Genomic DNA, 24,103 nt, shown 5'->3' on the forward strand with positions numbered 1-24,103 from the left:
CAATAATGAACTGAAAACAAATAAACTGAGGCTAGTGAAGTTTCACAATATTAAAGAAAACAATTTCTGGGTGCAATGAGCATGCAGAAACTAAAAAAATAAACCTATGAATGAGAATTACCACAAGTTCAATCTGGAAAATGATTAAAATTTTCTCCTACATATATGAAAGAAGTTATCATGCCATTACAAAACAACATAAATAAGCAGGGCAGGAGTGGTGGCTCATGCCTGTAATCCCAGCACTTTAGGAGGCTGAGGCGGGAGGGCGGCCTGAGCCCAGGAGGTTGAGACTAGCCTGGGCAACATAGGGAGATCCTGTCTTTAGCCAGGTGTGGTGGCACACGCTTACAGTACCAGCTATTCAGGGAGGCTAATGCGGGAGGATCCCTTGAGCCCAGAAGTTCGAGGCTGCAGTAAGCAATGACTGTGCCACTGCTCCAGCCTGGGTGACAGTGAGACCCTGTGTTAAAAAAAAAAAAGTCACAGGGAATGTAAGCTTCAATTATTACCTTTAAAACTGGTTATTAAGAATTGTTCACATGGGCAGGGCACGGTGGCTCACACCTATGAAGCCGAAGCAGGAGGATCACTTGAGCCCAGGAGTTGGAGAGCAGCCTGGGCAGCAAGTTAAGACCTGTCTCCTCAAAAATACAAAAATTAGCTGGGTGTGATGGCACATGCCTGTAGTCCCAGCTATTTGGGAGGCGGAGGTAAGAAGGATTGCTTGAGCCCAGGAGGTCAAGGTTGCAGTGAGCCATGATCACCCCACTGCACTCCAACGTGGGCGACAGAGGGAGACCCTGTCTCAAAAATAATAAACCTAAAAACAAAACAAAACAAAACAAAAAAAACAAACCAAAGAGACATGGGATGGAGAAAAACATAGTAAAAAAAAAAAAAAAGAGTGCCTTTTCTTTGAAATAAATGACACTAAAGTTACTGATTGGGGTCTATCAAAATTAAGACTAAGTCAAACCTTATTTTTATTCATTTTGCTGTCAGAAGATGGCTATTTCAGTCTATCAAGGGACAGACTGCCAAAAAGACTACTCTAAGACATTCAGTGCCAAGTAACATGTAGATGTTTCTGTTTTCAGTTTTCTGCTAAAAGTGGAGATTTTAGGGGGTGGTTTCTGAAAAACAGAGCCTCGCTCTGGAATCCTCACTCAGTGACTGTTCACAGGGGAGGAGTTACTTTCCCTGGGGCAAAGGTGGTGAGCCTAAGAACAATTGTAACCTTATGAACCTCAACTTCACCTTAACTGGGGCAACTTTCTGTTCTGATAAAATAAAATGTTGAACACAATTTCTAGACAAAGAGAGATTTTTGACAGAATTTTATGTCATATGTTCTCTTCGTTCATTTTGTCCTGAATTTCTTGATTCATATATATAGAATCATACAGTATGTATTATCAATGCATTTTTGAAAAGGCATCTAATAAAACTCAAGCCGTTTCTAACAAACACATTAAAACACAAAATTACAAGTATTTAAAACCCAGACAACAAATACCCTATATTTCACACTTGGTTGAATCCATTAAAAACAACAGTGAAAACAATATTGTTCTCTCATTTTCACTCCTATATTGGATGCTCTTGCCAATGCAAAAATATTTGAAAAAGAAAATACCAGAAGAGATGAGATTATCATTACATGTAGACAACCTGATTATACACCAACACAATCCAAAGAAAATCAGTCACAACAATAGATAATTAGAACTTCAGAAAAGTGGTTAAAGATAAATATAGCTTACACATAGGATAAAATCTCAGACCCTTCATAGTTTCTGACTTAACAGATGCATACACAGAGATAAAAAAAACAGATGGAAAAATGAGAAGTTAAGAGACATGGAAGACAGAGTAAGAAAGTCTAACATAAATCTAGCCAGAGTTCCAGAAGAGAAAATAGGGAAGAATATTTGAAAAGATAACAGCTGGGACTTTTCCAGGACTAATTAAAGACACTAACCTTCAGATGTGAGAACATCAACAAATTCTAACCAGAGGTAAAAAGAAATCCACACCAAAATATATCACTGTGTACCACATGGACAAAAAATTGATTTCTCTTAAACAAAAGTGAAAATCAGAAGACAGTGGAATGATATCTTCAATGTGCTGATAGAAAATAACCCAGAATTCTTTTCTCATAAAAAATATCCTTCACATATCAAGGGCCCTGAATTGTACACTAAGTTTTTAAAGGTGAACTTCATGGTATAGGAATTGTATCTCAATAAAGCTATCATTATTTATTTATTTATTTCTGAGATGGAGTTCCACTCTTGTTGCCCAGGCTGGAGTGCAATGGCATGATCTCAGCTCACGGCAACCTCTGCCTCCTGGATTCAAGCGATTCTCCTGACTCAGCCTCCCAAGTAGCTGGGATTACAGGCATGTGCTACCACACCTGGCTAATTTTTATATTTTTAGTAGAGACGGAATTCTCCATGTTGGTCAGGCTGGTCTTGAACACCCAACCTTAGGTGATCCACCCACCTTGGCCTCCCAAAGTGCTGGGATTACAGGTGTGAGCCACTGCACCCAGCCTAAAGCTGTTATTTTAAAAAAGCAGCTATAATAAAAGCAACAGATAAGTGTTGGCAATGATGTGGGGAAATCAGAACCTTCATAAACTGCTGGTGGGATTCTAAAATGGCACAGCCACTTTGGAAAACAGTACCTCAAAAAGAGAAACAGAGTCACTACATGTATTAGTCAGGTGGTACCTCAAAAAGAGAAACAGAGTCACCACAGGTATTAGTCCATTTTCATACTGCTATCAAGATATACCTGAGAGTGGGTAATTTATAAAGAGGTTTAATGGACTCACAGTTCCACATGGCTGGGGAGGCCTCAAAATCATGGCAGAAAGCAGAGGAGGAGCAAAGGCACATCTTACATGGCAGCAAGCAAGAAAGTGTGTGCAGGGGAACAGCCGTTTATGAAACCATCAAATCTCATAAGACTTACTCTCACAAGAACAACATGGGAAACACCCACCCCCATGATTCAATTACCTCCCACTGGGTCCCTCCCATGACACATGGGGATTATGAGAGCCACAATTCAAGATGAGATCTGAGTGGGGACACAGGCAAACTATATCAGCATGTAACCCAGAAATTTCACTCCTAGCTATATATGCAAAAGAGTGAAAAATGGGTATTCAAAACAAATAGTTGTACACAAACGTTCATAGAATTATTCACAATAGCCAAATTTGGAAACCATTCAAATGTCTATCAACTGATGAATGGATAAATAATATGTGTATATCCATTCAACAAAATATTTGGCCACACAAAAGAATATGGTACTGACAAATGCTACAATAATGAGCCTTGAAATCATTATGTTAAGTGGAAGAATCCAGTCACAAAAGATGAACTAGTGTATGATTCCATTTATATGAAATGTTTAAGAATAGGCATATCCATGGATACAGAGCAGTCAGTGATTGCCTAGGGTTGGGAAAGATGAGAGAATCTGGGGATGATGGCAAGGGGTAATCAGGTTTCTCTGTGGGCTGATGAAAATGTTCTAACATTGACTGTGGTGATGGTTGCACAACTCTGTGAATATATTCAAAGCCAGTGGATTGTACAGTTTAATGGGTGAATATTATATGTGCAATGTATTTCAATAGAGCTGTCACTCAGCCGGGCACAGTAGCTCATGCCTGTAATCCCAGCCCTTTGGTAGGTTGAGCTGGAGGGATTGCTTGAGCCCAGGCGTTGGAGACCAGCCTGGGCAACATGGTGAAACCCTGTCTCTACCAAAAACACAAAAGATTAGCCATGAATGGTGGATGCCTATTGTCCCAGCTACTTGGGAAGCTGAGGTGGGAGGACTGTTCAACCTGGAGGTCGAGGCTGTGGTGAGCTGTGATTTCACCATTACACTCTAGCCTGGATGACAGAGTGAGACCCTGTCTCAAAAAAATAAATAAAAATTTAAAACCAAGAAAGCTATTATTTAAAAAGCAACAAAAAAAAAATAAAGATATTTCCAGATTATAAAAAAACCAATAGTTAGCCATCAGCAGACTCAAAAGTATGGGAATCACACTGTATTCATATTATAAGGGGAATCAAACAGTATTTGCCTTTTGACCAATAAAGCTATTATTTAAAAAGCAACAAAAAATAAAGATATTTCCAGATTATAAAAAAACCAATAGCCATCAGCAGACTGAAAGTATGGGAATCACACTGTATTCATATTATAAGGGGAATCAAACAGTACTAGCCAGTGAAATTTGACTGACTAATTTCACTCAGCACAATGTCCTCAAGCTTTACCTATGCTGTGACATGTGTCAGAATTTCCTTCCTTTTGTGTGCAGTGGCAAGATAAGAGATCAATGCAGCCTCAAACTCGTGAGCTCAAATGATCCTCCCACCTCTGCCTCCAGGAGTAGCTGGGATTACAGGTGCAAGTCACCATGCCAGGCTCCTTCCTTTCTAAGGCTGAATAATATCAAACTACAGATATGTACCACATTTTGCTTACCCATTCAAGGACATTAGGGTTGCTTCCACCTTTTGGCTATCGTGACTAATGCTATTATGGACCCAGGTATACAAATATCTTTTTGAGACTTGCTGAACAATATGGTAATTTTATTTTTAATTTTTAAGGGTACCACCATACTATAAATAATGCACAAGGCTTCCCATTTTTCCACATCCTCAGCAACATTTGTTATTTTCTGGTTGTTTTTTGTTTTGTTTTATAATAGACATTCTAACAGGTGTGAGGTCTTATCCCCTGGTTTTGATTTGTCTTTCTCTAATGATTAGCGATAATGGGCATCTTTTCATGTGCGTTTTGACCATTTGTGTAACTTCTCTGGTGAAGTATCTATTCAAGTCCTTTCCCCATTTGCTAAATGGGTTATTTGTTGAACTGTAGGAGTGTTTTGTTTTAAGACAGGGTCTCACTCTGTCACCCAGGCTGGAGTGCAACAGCTCACAGCAGCCTTGACCTCCCGAGCTCAAGTGATCCTCCCACCTCAGCCTCCTGAGTAGCTGGGACCACAGCAGTGTACCACCACACCTGGCCAATTTTTAAATTTTTTATGGAGACAGGGTTTCACCATGTTGCCCAGGCTGGTCTCCAACTCCTAGGCTCAAAAAACTCTCCCTCCTCAGCCTCCCAAAGTGCTGAGGAGTTCTTTATATATTCTGGGTATTAATCCTTTATCAAGCATATCATTAATTGGAAGAGTCTGAGGAAAACTGGGGTTAATTCTCCTTTAAATATTGGTTAGAAATAACCAGCGAGGCCATCTGGCCCTGGGCTTTTATTGGGTGATTCCTGATTACTAATTCAATCTCCACACTAGTTACAGGTCTGTTCAGATTTTCTGTTTCTTCATGATTCAGTCTTGGTGGTTATGTGTTTTGAGGATTTATCCATTTCATTTATGTTATCAAATTTGTCAGCATACAATCGCTCATAGTATTCTCTTGTACGTGTTTTTACTTCTGTAAATCAGTCATAATGTTCCCTTGTTTACATCTGATTTTAGTAATTTGTGTTATTTTTTCTTAGTTCATCTGGCTAAAGTTTTATCAATTTTTTGATTTTTCAAAGAATCAATTCTGTTTTGTCAATTTCTCTGCTGTTTTTCTATTCTCTATTTTGTTTATCTCTGCCCTAATCTTTATTATTTCCTTTCTTCTGCTAGCTTTGGGTTTGGTTTGTTCTTTTTTCAGTTCCTTTAAATGTAAAGTTAGGTTGTTGATTTGAGATTTTCTTTTCTAATGTAAGCATTTGTAGCTATAAATTTCCTTGCTAGTACTGCTTTCACTGTATTCCATGAGTTCTGGCATATTGCATTTTTCATTTTCATTTGTCTCAAAACGTACTTAATGTCTCTTGTTTTCTTCTTTAACCCATTGGTTCCAGTGTCCTTTAAAGTTCCCATCAGGCACTTTCTTATTACCTGGCACAACGTTCACGGTCTTCGTCTACTTTCCCTGCTTCAGCCACATAATCACCATTTCACCAAACAGCCTTGATGTCTTTTAATAAAAAAAAAAAAAAAAAAAAATTTAAAATCTAAGACCTGAGCACTAGATACAATCATTACTACTTGCATATTATTGCTCCTAGGTCCTTTTAGTAGACAGATGTAGGAGATATAAACCCATCTATCTATTTTTACATCTACATCTATATATCCATTGATCTATCCATCTATCATAAAACTAATGGGAAAAAAACCCATCATATATTTACTCATTTATTCAATCTGAAACTACAGGAAGTAATTTCAAGTTGTTACACTCCTGTCACTAAAAAAACAAACCTACTAAGAAGAGTTCAAAATTCCATTGCATTTCTCTCTGTAGATTAGGGTACATATGACTTGATTGGTCAGGCCCACCTCACCTTTGTGGTTTGATCACATTAATGATCAATGTATTTGAATGATTACATTAATCAATTGGAATAAATTTATTAGTTTGTGTTTGTACTGTTCTTGTGGATTTGATTTTTGAATACAGAAAACATTTACATAGTTCTAAAAGTTAAAACTACATAAAAGTCTGTTTTTCCCCACAGTGAAGTGTTCTCCCCACTCCATCCTTTGCCGTCCACCCCCTGTGAGTTATCAATTTAGATAATTTCTGATTTATCTTTCCTGTTTTTCTTTTTGCAAAAATGAGGAGACGTTAGAGTCTCATATTTTCCCTTCTTTCTTACATAAAACATAGCACACTGTATATACTCTTTCCATTTATATCTTAGAAATCACTCTATACCCATTCGTAAAGATTTTCCTCATTCTTCTTTATAGCTGAACAGTACTCCATTGTGTAGATATTTGCCAACAAATTTCCTGTATGGACGTTTAAGGTATTCTCCGATATTTTACAGTTACAAATAATGCTGCAACAAATAACTTTGTGCATTCATATTTCCCTATGGTTGAAAACATAAGGCCGGGCATGGCGCCTCACACCTGTCATCACAGTAATTTGGGAGGCCAAGGCAGGACTGCTTGAGTCCAGGAGTTCAAGACCAGCTTAGGCAATATGATGAGACTCCATCTCTATAAATAAATTTTTTTTAAGTTAGTCAGGAGTGGTGGCATGCACTTGTGGTCCCAGTTACTCCAGAGGCCGAGGTGGATCAATTGAGCCTGGGAGTTTGAGGCTGCAGTGAGCCAAGATCACACTACTGCACTTCAGCCTGGGCAACAGAGCAAGACAAGACCCTGTCTCAAAATTAAAAAAAAAAAAAAAGAAAATGTATCTTTCGGGAATATTCCTACAAGTAGGATGGCTGAGTCAAAGGGGATATGCATGTGCAGTTTGCTGGATTGCCAAATTCTCCCTCAAAGGGGGTTTTACAAGTTTGCATTCCTCACAGCCTCACCGATGGCGCGTCTTGTGAAGATTTCTAATTAGTGCAGAGCTGATAGGTGAGAAATAGTATTTCAGTGCAGCTTTAAATTTACACTTCCTATTTTAGGTAACATTGAATGTTTTCTTCATATATTTAAGGATGGTTTTAAATCTTTTTTAAAAATTGTATCTGCTCATATATTCTGTCTTTTAAAAATCAAATGTTAGTATTTTTTTTCTCTCAATTTAGACTGCGGACAGTAGGTCTTTAAAATGTATTCTGCAAATTTTTTTCCTAGTTTCTTACCTAGCTTTTAAATTTGCTTATGGTGTTTTTCATTTTTGTAATCAAGAGTTTGTTTTTTAAAGTAGCCCATTTCCCCCCCTCTTTTATTGTCTTTCCTTACATCCAGGTTACAGAAAATTCATCTATGCATTCTTCTGGTAGGCACTTTAAAAAAAATTAGGCTGGGTGCAGTGGCTCCCGTCTGTAATCCTAGCACTTTGGGAGGCCAAGGTGGGCAGATCAAATGAGGTCGAGAGTTCGAGGCCAGCCTGACCAACATGAAGAAACCCCATCGCTACTAAAAATACAAAATTAGCTCAGCATGGTAGTGCACCTGTAATCCCAGATACTCAGGAGGCTGAGGCAGGAGAATCACTTAAATCCAGGAGGCAGAAGTTGCGGTGAGCTGAGATTGCGCCACTGCACTCCAGCCTGGGCAACAAGAGGGAAACTCTGTCTCCAAAAAAAAATATATATATAGCTAATGAGTTGTCCCAGCACTATTTATTAAAAAGTCCATCTCTGCCCTAATAAATTCAGAACCATCCTTATCATATGCTACATTTCTTTATGTGTTTAGGAGACAATTTCTTGACTTTCTCTTCTATACCATTGGTCTATACCACAATATTTTCATGATAGAAATTTTGTATGTTACAATATCTGGAAGTCTACTTTCTCTTTGTAGCTCTTCTCAGTGTTTTCCTAGCTATTCTTGTATGTTTATTTTTCTATATGAACTTAAGAATCAACTTGCCTAGCTCCAGGAAAAAAAAAACCCTGTTGATATTGATACTGTATTAAATTTATATATTAACTTAGGTATAGCTGGCCCTTCTATGATGTTGTTGTCCTATCCTAGAAGAAATTATTTCTTTTTTTTCTTTTTTTGAGATGGAATCTTGCTCTGTCGCCAGGCTGGAGTGCAATGGCTCAATCTCGGCTCACTGCAACTTCTGCCTCCTGGGTTTAAGCAATTCTCCTGCCTCAGCCTCCCAAGTAGCTGGAGTTACAGATGTGTACCACCATGCCTGGCTAATTTTTGTATTTTCATAGAGACGGGGCTTCACCATGTTGGCCAGGATGGTCTTGATTTCTTGACCTTGTGATCTACCCACCTCGGCCTCTGAAAGTGCCAGGATGACAGACATGAGCCACCTCACCCCACGAACAAACAATTTCTTTTCATTTGTTTAAGACTACTTTTGTGTTATTTAGAAGTGTTTTAAAGATTCCTTCACTTAGGTTTTACATGTTTTTAAATTCCTAAATACCTTCTCTTTTTCTTGTTGCTGTAAATGGGATTTTACCCTCCATTATATATTCGAACTTGTTATTTGTGTATGTGAAGACTACTGATTTTTGTATATTCTTATAAAATTCCTTTTTTGTCTGAGTAATTTCATTATTGATTTTCTGCAGCATTCCAGATACACTACCATATCATCTGTAAGTAGGGACAGTATTATTTTTTATTTTCCAAATCTTGTGCCTGTAATTGATTTATCTAACTGCACTGGCTAAGTCCCCAGAACAATGTTAAATACAGGTGGAGTTGGTGAGTATCTTCGCCTTTTTCTCAATCTTAGTAAAAATGCCTCTATTTTTACTATTTTCCTATTAGATAAAATACTAGCTTTACTCTGTGTGTGTGTGTATGCGCGCGCGCGCAAGAGAGAGAGAGAGAGAGAAGAAAGGGAGGGAGGGAGGGAGGGAGAAGGAGAGAGAAAAAATACCATTATTAAGAAGTATTAATTAGTCAGGTGTGATACCTCATGCCTGTAATCCCAGCACTTTGGGAGACTGAGGTGGGCAGATCACCTGAGGTCAGGAGTTTGAGACCAGCCTGGCCAACATAGTGAAACCCCGTCTCTACTAAAAATACAAAAAATAAAAAATAAAAAATTCTTAAGTGACTGCAGTAGGCAGAATAATGTGACCACCACCACTATCATGTCTCCCACACCCATCCAAAGATGTCTATATCCTGATCCTTGGATGTGAATATGCTTGGTTACATGATAAAGGTGAATTACTGTCATATGGAATTAAGACTGCTGATAAACTAGTCTTAAAATAGGAAGATTATCCTGGACTAACCAGATGGACCCAATGTAACCATGAGTGTCTTTTTAAGTGGAAGTGGAAATAAGATGACAGATCAGAGAGATGGCAACTTGAGGAGGACTTGAAGTTGCTAGCTCTGATAATAGAGGAGGAAAGCCAAGAGTCAAGGAATATGAACAGTCTCTAAAAGCTGAAAAGCATCTGAGCTACTTGGGAGTCTGAGGCAGGAGAATCACTTGAACCCGGGAGGTGGAGGTTGCAGTCAGCTGAGATTGAGCCACTGCACTCCATCCTGGGCGACAGAGTGAGACTGTGTCTCACAAAAAAACAAAAAGCTGAATAGGGGAAAGAAATGGATTCGGCCCTAGAGGCTCCAGAAAGGAACTCAGCCTGCCAACACCTTGACTTTAGCCTAAAGAAACCCATTCAGATGTCTGAACTACAAAACTGTAAGATAATAAATCTATGTTGTTGTTTTTATTATTTTTTTTTTTTGAGAGAGTTTCACTCATGTTGCCCAGGCTGGAGTGCAATGGCACAATCTCGGCTCACTGCAACCTCTGTCTCCTGAGCTCAAGTGATTCTCCTGCCTCAGCCTCTTGAGTAGCTGAGATTACAAGTGCGTGCCACCATGCCTGGCTAATTTTTGTATATTTAGTAGACAGGGTTTTACCATGTTGGTAGGCTGGTCTCAAACTCCTGACCTCAGGTGATCCACCCACCTCAGCCTCCCAAAGTGCTGGGATTACAGGTGTAAGCCACCTCGTGTTGTTATTTTTAAACAGAGACAGGGCTCACTGTGTTGCCCAGGCTGGTCTTGAAATTCTGGGCTCCAGTGATCCTCCTATCTTGGTCTCCTGAAGTGCTGGAATTACAGGCATGAGCCACTGTTCTCAAACTCTATGTTGTTTTAAGCCACTACATTAATGGTAATTTATTACAGCAGCTATAGAAAACTAATACAGTGAGTTTAGAAAGACTGCTGGAGACAAGGTCAATATATAAAAATAAATTGGCCGGGTGTGATGGCTCAAGCCTGTAATCCCAGCACTTTGGGAGGCCGAGGTGGGTGGATCACGAGGTCAAGAGATCAAGACTATCCTGGTCAACATGGTGAAACCCCGTCTCTACTAAAGATACAAAAAATTAGCTGGGCATGGTGGCGCGTGCCTGTAATCCCAGCTACTCAGGAGGCTGAGGCAGGAGAATTGCCTGAACCCAGGAGGCGGAGGTTGCGGTGAGCCGAGATCGCGCCATTGCCCTCCAGCCTGGGTAACAAGAGCGAAACTCCGTCTCAAAAAAATAAATAAATAAATAGTTTTTCTATATCACCAACAAACAAAAAGTAAAATGTCAGAAAACTTATTTACGAACATATAAAAAATGTAAATACCCAGTCAGGCATGGTAGCTCATGCCTGTAATCCCAGCACTTTGGGAGGCCAAGGCAGTTCAAGACCAACCTGGCCAACATAGTGAAACCCCGTCTCTACTAAAAATACAAAAATTAGCAGGGCGATAGTAGCACATGTCTATAACCCCAGCTACTTGGGAGGCTGAGGAAGGAGAATCATTTAAGCCTGGGAGGCAGGGGTTGTGGTGAGCTGAGATTACGCCACTGCTCTCTAGTCTGGGCGACAGCGTGAGACCCTGTCTCAAAAAAAAAAATTAAATACCCAAAATTACATCTAATAAACTATGTCCATGACATCTATTCAGAAAATTGGGCCGGGCACAGTGGCTCATGCCAATAATCCCAGCACTTTGGGAGGCCAAGGTGGGAGGATCACTTGAGCTGAGGAGTTTCAGAGCAGCCTGGGCAACACAGCAAAACCCTGTCTCTACAAAAATACAAAAATTAGTTGGTCATGGTGGCACGTGCCTACAGTCCCAGCTACTTAGGAGGCTGAGGTGGGAGGATCACCTGAGCCCAGGAGGTTGATTGTAAGCTGTTACTGCACCTCTCATTCTAGCCTGGGTGACACAGCAAGATCCTGTCTCAAAAAAAGAAAAAAAAATTATAAGTCATTAAGAGGAGTCAAGGAGGGAGGAAACAATTATATGGACCATATTCACATTGGAAGACAATAGTGAGATGCTACTTCTCTCCAAATTGATCTATAACTTCATGCTTTCTAATCAAAATTCCAGCTTTTTTTTTCTGAAGGAATTTAATAGCTAAGTTCAATACTTTGCTAGACCTCATGGGTACAGCTGTACTTATGGCTAACATTTATTATATCAACACTTTAAGGATACACAGCCAGATCAGCAAGGGGAAAAAAAAAAAACATCAGGTAGTATCTGTAGGAATTCATGTGTAGGCTTCCAATGCTCTCTAACTCCTAAGAAAGTACATGCTCTGACAGTGAAAATGCAGTTATGTGTGTGTAATGTTTCTGCCCAAAAGTAGCTGCTAGAAACTCAGAATCTAGGGTTCTTATTGGGAGCTGTTCACTTAGGCACCTTCCTCCCACCAAAATTTGAGACTCCAGGAAGGAAACAGGTATTAGTGGCTACAGAGGGCAAAACAACCTGATTAGTGTAGACAAGGTTTCAAAAGCCAAGTTCCCAGACACAACCAGGGACCAATTTTGCAAGCAGGCTTTTCTGAAGGTTAACAGCTTCAGCCTGCTATATTAGTTCATTCATGTACAAGTTATGTCTGTGAAATAAAACATACAATAATTCATAATAGAAGATGTTTTTAAAAATAGTGCAAATCAAAACCACAATTAGGACCAGGCACCGTGGCTCACGCCTTGAATCCTAGTACATTAGGAGGCTGAGGTGGGAGGATCGCTTGAGGCCAGGAGTTCAGGACCAGCCTGAACAATATAGCAAGACTCCGTCTCTACAAAAAATTATCTAAATTAAAGAAAAAAAAAACACAAAAAATGAGTTACCTGAGTTAGGATAGCTATTATCAAAAAGACAGAAAATAATAAATGCTGGTGAGGATAAAGAGAAAAGAGAACTTACACTTCCACTGCTGGCAGGAATGTAAACCAGTACAGCCACTATGGAGAATCGTACAGAAGTTCCTCCAACAACTACAAATAGACCTACCATATGATTCAGCAATCTCACTACTGAGCGCTTCTGCAAAGGAAAAGATGCCAGTATATCAAAGAGACATTTGCACTCCCATGCTTATCGTAGCACTATTCACAATAGCCAAGACATGGAATCAACCAAGTTGTTCAACAACGATGAAGTACATATACACAACAGAATACTATTCAGCCATTAAAACAAATGAAATCCTTATAACTCTATCAAGACAGCTGAAGTGAAAAAAAAAAATGAAATCCTGTTATTCACAGCAACATAGAACCTGAAGACATTAAGTGGAATAAAGAATGAAAAGTTAGGCTGGGCACGGTGGCTCAAGCCTGTAATCCCAGCACTTTGGGAGGCCGAGGCGGGTGGATCACGAGGTCAAGAGATCGAGACCATCCTGGTGAACATGGTGAAACCCCATCTCTACTAAATATACAAAAAATTAGCTGGGCATGGTGGCGCGTGCCTGTAATCCCAGCTACTCAGGGGCTGAGGCATGATAATCTCTTGAACCCAGCAGGCAGAGGTTGCAGTCAGTCAGGATCACACCACTGCATTCCAGCCTGGGCAACAGGTGAGACTCCATCTCCAAACAACCAAACCAAACGAAACTTCCTCGGGGAGGACAAAGGGGCTGGAGATTGACTTAATTGCCAGTGGCCAATTATTTAATCAATCATGTCTAGGTAAGGAGGCCTACCTAAAAACCCAGAAGGATGAGGCTCAGGGGGCTCCTGAGTTGGTGAGAACATGCAGAGACGGTGGGAGGCTGGTGTGCCTGGAGAGGGCCTAGAAGCACCATGCCCCTTCCTGCATACCTTGCACTGTGCATCTCTTCCTACTGGCTGCTTCTGAGTTGTATCCTTTTACAATAAGCTGATATCTAGTAAAGAAACTGTTCTGTGAGCTGAAGGTGGAACACTTACCATTTGTGACTGCAGTCTTAAGTCCGGGGTCTGGAGTGGGGGTGGACAGGGAGGACTGCACTAACTCCTGGCAGTTAGTATCAGAACTGAGCTAAATGTAGGACACCCAGTGTCTGCTAAAGAACTGAACTATTGTGAGGAAAAATCCACCACACATTTGGTGACAGGGATGAAGAATTATTAGGTGGGTACAGAGTAGAGAGGAAATGGAGTTTTCTTTGCAGAGGTATACACAAAAGAATGAAATAGCCTTTAAAGAGAAAAGAATCAACTCGGCGCTGTGGCTCATGCTTGTAATCCCAGCACTTTGGGAGGACAAGGTGGGAAGATCGCTTGAGTCCAGGAGTTTGAGACCAGCCTAGGCAACATAGCGAGACCCAGTATCTATAAAAAATTTAAAAGCCAGTCATGGTGGCGCACTTCTGTGGTCTCAGCTTCTCGGGAGGCTGAGGCAGGATCACTTGAGCCCAGGAAAGGAGTTCAAGGCTGCAGTGAGCTATGATCATGCCAGTGCACTCCAGCCTCGACAGCTGAGCAAAACCCTATCTGAAAAATAATAACATACAGTACAATAAAATTAAATAATAAAAATTTTTTTTAAAAAAGAAAAACCTGCAACATGAAATGACACAGATGAACCTTGAAGCCATTACGCAAGGTGAAATAAGCCAGTCCCAGGAGGACAAATACTGCATGATCCCACTGCAATGAGGTATCTAAAATAGTCAAACTCATAGAAGCAAAGACGGACACAGTGGTTGCTAGGGCAGGGGCTTTCAGGAAAATGGGGAGTTGTTAATCAAAAAGTATCAAGTTTCAGTAATGCAAAATGAATGCATTCTAGAGATCTGCTGTACAACATTGCGGCTATGTGCTATTATACATGTAAAACTCTGTTAAAAGGTTAAGAAAAACAATTAAAAATTTTTTTTTAGAGACAAGGCCTTGCTCTCCCAGGCTAGAATGCAGTGGCGCAATTAGTTCACTGAAGCCTCAAACTCCCAGGCTCAAGGATCCTCCCGCATCAGCCTCTGAGAATCAGGAACTACAGGTACATACCATCAGGCTCAACTAATTTTTTCAAATTTTTTGTAGAGACAAGTCTCCCATTGTTGCCAGGCTGGTCTCAAACTCCTGGCCTCTAGAGATCTTTCTTCCGCAGCCTCCCAAAGTGCTGGGATTACAGAAGTGAGCTACCATGCTCTACTTTTAAATTAAAAAAAAGAAAAATTATATCTACAACATGGAAAAATCTCACAAACATAATGATGCAAACTAGAAAGACACAGTAGAATGCATATAGTATCATCTCATTTATAGAGCTCAAACCCAGACAAAACTGAACTGTATTATTATTATTATTATTATTTTTTGAGACGGAGTTTTGCTCTTGTTACCCAGGCTGTAGTGCAATGGCGCGATCTCAGCTCACCGCAACCTCCGCCTCCTGGGTTCAGGCAATTCTCCTGCCTCAGCCTCCTGAGTAGCTGGGATTACAGGCATGCGCCACCATGCCCAGCTAATTTTTTGTATTTTTAGTAGAGACGGGGTTTCACCATGTTGACCAGGATGGTCTCGATCTCTTGACCTCGTGATCCACCCGCCTCGGACTCCCAAAGTGCTGGGATTACAGGCTTGAGCCACCACGCCCGGCCTTCAACTGTATTATTTACAGATGCATACCTCAGGGCAAACTATGAAGACAAGAAAAGTATTATCACAGAAATTGGGACAATAGGGCTGGGTGCAGTGGCTCATGGCTGTAATCCCAGCATGTTGGCAGGACAAGGAGGGCAGATCACCTGAGGTCAGGAGTTTGAGACCAGCCTGGCCAACATGTGAAACCCCATCTCTACTAAAAATACAAAATATTAGCTGGGCATGGTGGCAGGCGCCTATAATCCCAGCTACTCAGGAGACTGAGGCAGGAGAATCGCTTGAACCTGGGAGGCAGAGGTTACAGTGAGCCAAGATCGCACCACTGCACTTTACGGCGGGCAACAAGAGCAAAACACTGTCTCAAAAAATAAAATAAAATAAGGCCAGGTGTGATGGCTCATGCCTGTAATCCCAACACTTTGGGAGGTTGAGGCGGGTGGATCACAAGGTACGGAGTTCGAGACCAGCCTGATCAACATGGTGAAACGCTGTCTCTATTAAAAATACAAAAATTAGCCATTTGCGGTGGCAGCGTCTGTAGTCCCAGCTACTCAGGAGGATGAGGCAAGAGATCACTTGAACCGAGGTGGAGGTTGCAGTAAGCCAAGGTCACACCATTGCACACCAGCCTCAGTGACAGAGTGAGACTCTGTCTCAAAAAAATAAATAAATAAATAATTGGGGCAATAGTTATCTCTAACACAGGGAGGAAGGATGATGAGGAAGGTATACGCCTGAGGTCCTGGTAATATTCTACCTTTCTTGATCTGGAAGATGGTAATATGTAACTATAATTTTAAAATTGGTCTTCATGTTTACTATTGATACAGTACAATTGTTAATAATTGAACTTTGTAATTTCTTTGTAATTATTCTTTAAATTATGTCTTTTTTTTTTTCCATTTTATTTTTTTGAGATACTCTCACTCTTGCCCAGGCTGGAGTGCAGTTGTATGATCTCAGCTCACTGCAACCTCTGCTGGCCAGGTTCAAGCCATTCTCCTGCCTCAGCCTCCTGAATAGCTGGGATTACAGACATGTACCACCATGCCCAGCTAATTTCTTGTATTTTAGTACGGATGGGGTTTCACCATGCTGTCCAGGCTGGTCTCAAACTCCTGGCCTTAAGTGGTCCACCTGCTTCAGCCTCCTAAAGTGCTGGGATTACAAGTGTGAACCAATGCATCTAGCCAAATTATGTATATTTTTACAAATGTGTCTTGGTTCTCATATTAAAATATTTTTAAAAGAAAAATTAGGCTGGGTGCAGTGGCTCACACCTGTAATCCCAGCATTTTGGGAGGCGGAGGTGGGTAGAGCATGTGAGGTTAGGAGTTTGAGACCAGCCTGACATGGTAAAACCTCGTCTGTATCAAAAATACAAAAATTAGCTGGGCATGGCGACAGGTGCTTGTAATCTCAACTACCCAGGAGGCTGAGGCAGCAGAATTGCTTGAACCTGGGAGGTGGAGGTTGCAGTGAGCGGAGATCGCCACTGCACTCCAGCCTGGGCGACAGAGCAAGACACCATCTCAAAAAAATAAAATAAAAAGGAAAGAAGAATCAGCAATGAATAACAAGTTAAGGATTAATATTTAAAACATATAAGGAACATCCAGTTTCAGTGAACTAATGTTCAGGGAATATAAACACAATAGCTCACCAGAATATACAGACACTAAGTAAACTTATGAAAACAATGTCGAATTTTTCTAATAATTAATAACATGGAGCATCATCTCATACCTAGTAAACCAAAGAGAGAGGAATATTGTGAAAATTTATACCATACATGACAAGTGGCCAGGCATGATGGCTCACACCTGTAATTCCAGCACTTTGGGAGACTGAGGCAGGTGGATCACCTGAAGTCAGGAGTTCAAGACCAGCCTAGCCAACATAGTGAAACCTTGCCTCTACTAAAAATACAAAAATTAGACAGGCATGATGGCATGCACCTGTAATCCCAGTTACTCAGGAGGCTGAGACAGTAGAATCACTTGAATCCAGGGGGCAGAGGCTGCAGTGAGACAGGATAGCGTCACTACACTCCAGCCTGGGTGACAGATCATTTAGATTTTTATTTTATTTTTGGGTAGAGATAGGGTTTTGCCATGTTGCCCAGGCTAGTCTTGAACTCCTGGGCTGAAGCAATCCCCCAGGGAGGCCTTGGCCTCCCAAAGTGCTGGGATCATAGGCATGAAGCACCGAGCCCAGCCAAGAAATACTTTCATATTGAAAAAAGCAGGCCAGGTGCAGTGGCTCACACATGTAATCCCAGTACTTTGAGAAGTCAACATGGGCAAATTGCTTGAGCCCACGAGTTTGAGATTAGCCTAGATAACATGGTGAAACCCTATCTCTACAAAAAATCAAAAGCCCATCTATACAATAAATACAAAAATTAGCCAGGTGTGGTGGTACACCCCTGTACTCCCAGCTGAGGTGAGAGGACCACTTGAGCCCAGGAGGATGAAGCTGCAGTGAGACCCTGTCTCAAAAAAAAAGAAAGAAAAGAAAAGAAAAAATTAAGCGGCAGGTTAAAAAAGAAAAACACTAAGTTATGAATACATTAAGGCTATAGCTACCTAAGAAATCTGTATAGTTAAATCTGTATAACTAATTTCGTAGCTGAAATTTGGAAAGGACACATGGGAAATAAAAATAGTTCAAGGGTTTCAAAGATAGGATGTCTGGAATTTTTTTCTTGACATTGGGAATATGTTTCAATAAGATACACATATTTTTAAACAAAGTAAACTCAATAGTTCCCTGTCATTCCAGAGAACAAAGTCCATATGTCATAACTCCAAGGACTTCCACTCTCTGTCTTCGACTTGTATTTTTCATTCAGCTGATATTTACACAGAGACTACTCTGTGCCAGGCATCACGGGAGGCACTGAAGTACAGAGATGGGCAAGACATTATGATTGCCTTCAAGGAGCTTATAGACTAGTCAGCAAATAATTACAGACTTACCATGAGATAAGTCTGACAATAAAGTCTTTTCATGGCCTCCCAGATTAAGGAAAAACAGGCAAACGATAGAGAAGCTTTTCAAAGAACAATGAATTGGATCTTGAAGGACAAGTGGAACTTTACAGACAGGACTGAGGTTGTGAAGAAGAGTAGTCTATGAACTATTGGTAGAAAGGCTGCAGTAGGATGGTGTGTGTTAGAGAAGCAGAATGCTCAAAGGCCTCCGCTATCATGCTAAGGAGTTTAGATTTCATCCTGCAGGTAATGGACACTCTCAGGGGCTTTCAGCCCTGAACTAGGATTATTCTGCAATTATCTTGGACCTCTATTCTATCCATTTTTCTCTTAGAAAAAAAAAATATATAGATATAAATTAAAAGACATATGTATATATTTTAATTTTTAATGTTTCTTACATAAAGAAAACAGAATTGTGCCCATATACCCACCAACCAAATTTAAAAAGTTAAATTCAGCCCTATTCTCTCTCTTTTAAAGACATTTCAGAAAGATTGATTGACGGAGTCGCACTGTCACCCAGACTAGAGTGCTGTGGTACAATCTTGGCTCGCTGCAGCCTCCTGGGTTCAAGCGATTCTCGTGCCTCAGCCTCCCTAGCAGCTAGAACCACAGGCGCACACTACCACACCTGGCTAATTGCTGTATTTACTGTAAAGAGGGGATTTCGCCATGTTGGTCAGGCAAGTCTCAAACTCCTGGCCTTAAGTGATCTGCCTGCCTCAGCCTCCCAAAGTGCTGGGATTATAGGCGTGAGCCACTGCACCTGGCCTCATTTTAGATATATTTAAAATCTCACTCATTCCAGGAATGACTATGAAAAAAGAAAAAACAGATAAAAATTTAAAAATCAAAACAAATAAAATATTCCTCATCCCCTTGACCTTTTTCCCTTCCCTTCCTGCTTGTAGGTAATACCAACCGTCTTAAAGTGTATGTGTAGAATTCCCCAGCATGATATTGTTTTACTAACAGTATAGTCTTTTTTTTTTTTGAGACGGAGTTTCGGTCTTGTCACCCAGGCTGGAGTGCAATGGCGCCATCTCGGCTCACCGCAACCTCCGCCTCCAGGGTTCAGGCAATTCTCCTGCCTCAGCCACCTGAGTAGCTGGGATTACAGGCACACGCCACTATGCCCAGCTAATTTTTTATATTTTTAGTAGAGACGGGGTTTCACCATGTTGACCAGGATGTTCTCGACCTCTTGACTTTGTGAACCACCTGCCTCAGCCTCCCAAAGTGCTGGGATTACAGGCTTGACTCAACGCGCCCGGCCCCAACAGTATATATAGTCTTTGTCTAATTTTTTAACTCTTGGTTTCCTCATCAGTAAAATGAAGGAAACAATGACCTCTCCAGGTTACTAATGGGACTGTAAACTATATGTATAAGGTACCTATCATGGTGAATGGCATTGACACTAACCAAGGACCCAGAAATTTCATTTCCTCCTAGTGGATTATAAGCTACTTTCTGACAGTATAAGCAGCCCAGCTAACAAAATGCTGATTTGAAGGCCGGGCGCGGTGGCTCACGCCTATAATCCCAGCACTTTGGGAAGCCGAGGCGGGTGGATCATGAGGTCAAGAGATCGAGACCATCCTGGTCAACAAGGTGAAACCCCGTCTCTACTAAAAATACAAAAATTAGCTGGGCACGGTGGCGTGTGCCTGTAATCCCAGCTACTCAGGAGGCTGAGGCAGGAGAATTGCTTGAACCCAGGAGGCGGAAGTTGCGGTGAGCTGAGATTGCACCATTGCACTACAGCCTGGGTAACAAGAGCGAAACTTCGTCTCAAAAAAAAAAAAAAAAAAAAAAAAAAATTGATTCGATTAATTCTATTTACTATTCCCCAAACTGAAGACTTTTGCCTACTCCCTTCACCTTCTGCTCTCTCATGCAGTCTCTCGAATTCCTGTCCCTTAATCTTGACAGTAACACAGAAGTGTTCTTTATCTGCATTGGTGGCATAAGGAGCTGTCAGGTACCTGCTCCATCTCACATCATGAGGTAGCTCAAGTTCTGTGTGACTGAAGGGCAGGGGAGGGGTATAGGAGAAAGCCTGATATTGTGGGACATGCTTTAAAGTCAGGCAGCTCTTAGTTCAAATTCTGTCTCTAGCGCTTAATCACCAAATGCTCTTTCTATACAGACACCTGTTTGTGCTTCAGATTCTCCATGTCTGAAATGGGGACAATTTCATCCTCCTCATTGGGCAATGATAACAAACCCTTATTGTGTGCTATTTAACAGGTAGATTTTGAAGCATTTCTTACTGCACATGTTAAGTAGTTTAATCCTAACAAAAACACCAGGGAGTAGGAGAGACCATTCCCCCATATGACAGATGAAAACCAAGATACTTAGTGCAGCAGACATAGAGCTGAAAGGTGAAGGAGCCAGAATTCAAACTCAGGTGATCTGCTGCAGTATTTTTTTTTTTTTTTTTCTTTTTTAAAGACGGGATTTCACAATGCTGGTCAGGCTGGTCTTGAACTCCCAACCTCAGGTGATCCGCCCGCCTTGGCCTCCAAAGTGCTTGGATTACAGGCGTGAGCCACTACGCCCGGCCTTGCTGCAGTATTCTTAACCACTTAGCTTTGCTGGGATATTGTGAAGCTACCGTTCTAAGATTATGGGTGCCAGGAACGCGGCACGCCGTCGACATTAAAACACAAGAGTAGCCCAGCTCGTGATTATGGAAGCCATAGAAAAACTACAAGTTACTTTTGCTGTCCCTCAGGAGGAACACGGAGGTAGTGCCCGAGGTCTGGGCTGGGATTCCACAGTGCAGGGCATCATGTTAGGCACTGGGGTACATGGGCAAGAACAGGCCGGGTCCTAGCCCGTGCTCGGTCCCCGACGCCGTAGGCGACCGTGGCAAAGTTCGCCTCCGCCCCGGGCCTCGGTTTCCCCATCTGGGAACGTGTTTGTGTCTCTGCTGTCCTCCCAGGATGCTCTCAGAGGGCCAAGGGGAACCAATGCAGTAAACGGAAGAACCCGCGCGGCCTCCAGCTCCGGGCCGGGCCGCCGAGAGCGGGCTAAGTCCAGGGAGACCGATCAGTAGTTCGCGGGCGGCACTCACCTTGCACACAGACTCCGAGCGGGCGGAACCAGGATCCACACTCCCCGCGGCGCGATTTCGGACGCCGCGCGGAACGCTCACTCACTTCGCGCCGGAAGCCTGCTAATTCCAATTGGCTGCTTTCTGGGGAAGCCGACCAATACCGTTGCCCTCTGACATCTGTTCCCGCCCCCCGCAGGCTGCTGGGGCGGGTCTCCGTACGACGCCGGGAGGGGCACGAATCTCCAAAGCCCAATGAGAGTCCTTAAGGGAGGGTCAGGTGACTACGATAACTTCCCGGGCTTCCGGCGTTAGTTGGGGCTTTGTTTTTGGTGTTTACGGTAGGTGAAGGCTTTACAGGATGTAGGCAGCTGGAACCCGGCTGTGGCGGGGTTGAAAAGCCCCGGAGTTTGAGAGCTGAGACTTGCCATTTCCCACAGGCTAAGCCAGGCCTCTGCACCGCGTCTCTTGGCTCTGACGGTCAGTGTCTGCGAGGTTTTGGCGGTCTCTCCTCTCCATCCCCTTAATACCGCTGGCCTCTGTTCCACCCGTACCCCTCTACGCGAGCCGGTGCAAATTGTCCTTGACCCGGGAAAGGGAACGCACACTCAGATGCCTCCAGGGGCACGTGAGAAGCCACGCTTCTGTTTTAGCCTGTTGCTGCCACGCGGGAATGTGGGTCCTGTGATGCCAGGTCTTTCTTTACTTTATTCCTCTCTTCCCTCTCTGCTTCCTTCCCTCCCACCGTCCCTGTCTTTTCTTCTTTCCTCTTTGGGAGTGTGGTAAAATGTATCTAACATAAAATTCACCATTTTTAAGCGTACAGCTTACTGGCATTAAGTACATTCACACTGTGAAACCATCACCACGATCCATCTCCAGAACTTTTTCATTATCCCAAATAGAAAATCTGCCTATTACACAGCCAATTCTCATTACCCGCTTCTTACAACCCCTGATAGCCACTATTGCGATTTCTATCTGTGAGTGCTAGGTATCTCATATAAATTGAATCATACACTAATTACTGTTTCTGATTGTCTTATTTCACTTTGCATATCTTTAAGGGGCAGCCATGTCGTAGCATGTATCAGAATTTCCTTCCTTCTTGAGGCTGAATAATACTCTTATCATACATGTTTACTACATTCTGTTTATCTATTCATCCATATAAATGGATTCTTGGTTATTTCCACCTTTTGGCTATTGTGAATAATGCTGCCGTGAACTTTGGTATACAAAGAATCGTTCTCCACGTAATACGCAGAAACAGTTTTCCAAAATGTAAAAATCTTTTCAAGTTACCTCCCTCCTGAAAACCTTCTGTGGTAAATTAAAACCAAAATATACTATTCAATATCCCACACACCAAAAAAAATAAACACCCCACAGAATAGCTGAAATGAACAGACTGACAATTCCAATTAGTTACAAAGATGCAAAAATAGGACTCTCATACAGGGTTGATGGAGTGTAAAGTGGTACAACCACTTTGAAAACATATCAGTCTCTACCAAAATTCAATCTACCCCTACCCTATGCCCCAGAAATCCCATTTCTAGATATTTATTCCCCAAAAGTGAATGCCCTGTTCACCGAAAGACTCGTAGCAGCTTTATTCATAATAGCCAAAGGGAAATAACTCAAATGTCCACCAATAGATGAATAGATAAATTATGTCTTATTCACATAACTCTATGCTACTATTGAAGAAAAATTTTAATATCATATACAGATATAAATCTAGAGATTTTATTTAACTCATTAATGAATGAAAGATCCAGAAGAGATCCAGAGAGATACAGAAAGATCGAATCCAGAGATTCAGTGGAAGATTCAAAGTACCACATACAAAGTTAAATGAGAAATAATGAAATAACTACAAATATATACAAAAACTGGCAGAACTGGCTGGGCGCGGTGGCTCACGCTGATAATCCCAGCAATTTCAGAGGCCGCGGGTGGATCATGAGGTCAAGAGATCGAGATCATCCTGGTCAACAAGGTGAAACCCTGTCTCTACTAAAAATACAAAAATTAGCTGGGCATGGTGGCACATGCCTATAGTCCCAGCTACTTGGGAGCTGAGGCAGGAGAATTGCTTGAACCCAGGAGGTGGAGGTTGCGGTGAGCCGAGATCACGCCATTGTATTCCAGCCTGGGTAACGAGAGTGAAACTCCCTCTCAAAAAAAACAAAGCAAAACAAAAAAAACTGGCAGAACTGATCAAATCCAACAGCTCAGTAATCAATTGCATTCTACTGAAAACAATTTGCATTTCTTTTTTTTTTTTCTTTTTGAGATGGAGTTTCACTCTTGTTACCCAGGCTGGAGTGCAATGGCACGATCTCGGCTCACCGCAACCTCCACCTCCTGGGTGCAGGCAATTCTCCTGCCTCAGCCTCCTGAGTAGCTGGGATTACAGGCATGCGCCACCATGCCCAGCTAATTTTTTGTATTTTTTAGTAGAGACGGGGTTTCACTATGTTGACCAGGATGGTCTCGATCTCTTGACCTGGTGATCCACCCGCCTCGGCCTCCCAAAGTGCTGGGATTATAGGCATGAGCCACCGCACTTGGCCCAATTTGCATTTCTATAGACAAGAAGTGTCTATAGTTTGTAAAAACTTCGAATTGTTCTATAGCTCAAAGAATAAAAGGTTT

General features: G+C 41.8%; 1 protein-coding gene and 1 long non-coding RNA gene across 15 annotated transcripts in view; one reads left to right on the plus strand and one right to left on the minus strand.

Moving 5' to 3' along the window:
- Positions 1-21,523, minus strand: part of BLM (BLM RecQ like helicase) — an 89,961-nt gene extending 68,438 nt beyond the window's left edge. For 4 of the 8 annotated variants that reach the window (XM_078326813.1, XM_078326812.1, XM_017973911.5 and 1 more), the window contains exons 1-3: positions 21,461-21,523; positions 12,711-12,830; positions 5,969-6,047 (exon numbers count right to left, since the gene is read on the minus strand). The gene's annotated coding sequence lies outside the window, so the exon portion shown is untranslated. Of the gene's footprint in view, positions 1-5,968; positions 6,048-11,652; positions 11,723-12,710; positions 12,831-21,460 lie in introns of all 8 variants that reach the window. The other 4 variants (XM_054257263.2, XM_002749121.7, XM_078326811.1 and 1 more) reach the window with 3 other exon arrangements.
- Positions 21,524-21,752: 229 nt separating this feature from the next.
- Positions 21,753-24,103, plus strand: part of LOC118154477 (uncharacterized) — a 57,177-nt gene continuing 54,826 nt past the window's right edge. For all 7 annotated transcript variants that reach the window (XR_013518710.1, XR_013518711.1, XR_013518709.1 and 4 more), the window contains exon 1: positions 21,753-21,919. This is a non-coding gene — a long non-coding RNA (uncharacterized LOC118154477). The remainder of the gene's footprint in view (positions 21,920-24,103) is intronic.

The sequence above is a fragment of the Callithrix jacchus genome, chromosome 6 (genome assembly GCF_049354715.1).
Source record: "Callithrix jacchus isolate 240 chromosome 6, calJac240_pri, whole genome shotgun sequence".
Lineage (NCBI taxonomy): Eukaryota > Metazoa > Chordata > Mammalia > Primates > Cebidae > Callithrix > Callithrix jacchus.